This window comes from Hyaloscypha bicolor (genome assembly GCF_002865645.1).
Source record: "Hyaloscypha bicolor E unplaced genomic scaffold K444scaffold_55, whole genome shotgun sequence".
NCBI classification, from domain to species: Eukaryota; Fungi; Ascomycota; class Leotiomycetes; order Helotiales; family Hyaloscyphaceae; genus Hyaloscypha; species Hyaloscypha bicolor.
This window is the reverse complement of record NW_020194557.1, coordinates 730,497-733,436: the sequence shown is the minus strand read 5'-3', so window position 1 is coordinate 733,436 and position 2,940 is coordinate 730,497.

Here is a 2,940-nt window from a genome sequence, read left to right as displayed (position 1 = left end):
CGAATAGCAGGCCTTTTACCGGTACTACTTCTATATCTATCTAGCCTTCTCTTTACTCTTTTATACTGGCCGCCTTTTCTAATAGTATATTATTAATATATATATTACCTATAAGACGACCTCGCTTGACTAGCTCCGCTTATACTAGTAGAATATCCGTATAGATATCTATACGGGTCTTATGGATATTCTAATCTATAAGAATATTCATATAAGTAATATTAGCTATTACTTTATTCTCCTATCTAGCTTTATAGGCAGTAATTACTTTATATAATAGCTCTTTTAAGACTTAATAGCTATTATATAATACTTTAGTAAGCTAAGCTTTTTTATTCCCTTTATAGCTAATCCGTACTAGCCTAAGATTATAGATTACCTCTTAAATAGATAGTAAGTAATTAACCGTCTAAATCTCCTTTACCGGGTCTTTATCCTAAAGGTAAGAGAGCTTCTTATAGATCTCAAGAACTATGTTTTCGGATAATATATAGGCCATATCTATATAATTAAGTACTAGAAGTATAGCCTCCCGTATATATACCTATTCTTATTTCTTAAGAGAGATACTGTTTTCTTAATCCCTAATTTAGTTAATAAGGTGGTTTATACCGAGTTCCCAGACCCGTTATAGGACCCTATTAGTAAACTTATAGCTATAGTTACTAGCCAGATATCTTATAGGCCATATAGCCTTAATAATAATCCGAAAGCCCTATATATGGTCTATAGTATACCTATAGCCCTGCTTATATATTAGAAGAGGTTCCCTAAGGCATTTATAGCTATAATAATTATCTATAAGAATGGATATCCCGAGTACTAGTACCGGAATAACGGCCGTATATTTATAGTCTATAAACCAGGCTTTCCAGACCAGGAAGTTATCCATAATAATTACTAGGTCGTTTTATATAACCCGTATCTTTTCCAGAAGTTCCGTTTATATATTAATATCGAGGTTTATATATCTATATAAGTAATCAAGTATATCTATAAGTATATCTATAAAGAAACGGACCATATAACTATAGCCGTCTCGGAAACGAATAATAAGATTACCTAGTATCTCCAGGCTTAGTATATAGGTCCTATAAAGGCTTTCTGGTATCTGTTTGAGTATCTAATATACCAGGAGTTCCTTTTAGTTTAATACCTTGCAATTCACTTCCCTGGATAGTATATAGTCTATTTTACGGCTAACCTCTTATCTGAGTAAGTTACGGACCGGGCTATAAATACCCGTTTAATTTTAATGGCTTTCTTTAAGTATAATATAATATATAAGGATAACTGCTAGTACCTCTATTACAAGTTCCTATAGTACTTTATATAGGTTACTAAGACCCGGATATAGAAGTACTATAAGCAAGGGTATAGTATTAGCTATATTTACTACTATAGCCCAGTTTCGGGTAAGCAGTTCTACTTACGGCTCTTACTAACGGTTATATACGGTCCGTAGTCCTTTAACGAGCTCTATTTGGTCGAGGGTATCCGTTATCCTATATATTATACTGCCTGTATTACCTATAGCTTAGTAGAGAATAATCGGAAGTAGTTCTAGTACTTTAATAAGGTAATCCGGTTAATAACCGGTTACGGTTTATAGATACTCTTTCTTATAGGTATTCGCTAGTAGCTAATTATAAATATATAAATAATCTGGGACCGGTATAAGAAGCATTTCTGTAATAACTTGGCCTGTAAGCTAGCCTATAATCCGTTAATTAATTTCCCGCTACCCTTAGTTAATCCTTACTATAATTATAGCCTTTTTTTATTTGGTTTTGGCCTTATAGATCTCTAGCGGATACTTATAGATATTACTCTATCTGAGAATATTTTTAATTAGACTATAAGCTACTATATAGCTAATCTATAGGTTAATTATACCTATAAGATATTACTAGTAACTATAATACAAGCCTAGCTAAATATAAACCAGTATTTTTATTTCCAGATAATTATAATAATAATTATAGATAATTCGCAAACTGCCCACTTCTACTTATAAGGCCCGGGCAGAACTAGTAAGATATTCCTTTATAAGACTCTCTACTACTATTATTATAGCTAAAGTAAGATAGTTCTATATATAGTATTAACGGGTATTACGGCTTTCCTTTTCCTGGACAGATATATATTTTACTTCTAGTTCCGGATCCTGCTTAAACTCAATAAGTCATCTATAAGTACAATTACTAAGACAAGCCGGCTCGGGGCTCTCTTATAATCTATAGACCTGATTATCTGGGATAAGGTACCCATATAGTATAAGTACTGCTTTAAGATAGTATACCGGCTAATAGTTAATTTACGGTCGGTTATAGACAATATTCTCTTTAGAAGGGTACCTATAATTCTCGGGGGGGATTTTGTCCAGATCTTACTAGTAGTCCTATATGGTTTATAGGCCAATATAGTACGGGCCTGCTTATAGCAGATATAGATCTGGCTATGGCTCTATTAGTTATTATTACAGATTAATATATGGGTCTATAATAACCTGTCCAAATAGGATTTTATAGACTAGATTAGTTATTTACTATATAACCCGTTCTTAAATAGGCAGATTATACTCCCGCCTTTTATTCCGTATACCTAGTTAGTTATGGACCTGATTAATTATATCTACTTATAAGAATGACTCTTATAGGCTCTATATAATTACTAGGCCTTTAGTAAATAGGCAATCCTATTAACCCTGAATAATATAGTCTGTAAGCTTAACTAAATAATCCTGGATATGCTTTCTAGCCAGGAACAGATATATTTTATAGTAGATTCGGCTAATATAAATAAAACGGATCCTGAAATTATAGAATTATCTCTAGAGATCTTATAAAGTATCTATTTGCCGGATCTACTTCTTTCTAAGCTATAACTCAAGATCGGTATACCCGTAATACTCTTGCGGAATCTCTATCTATAGGAAGG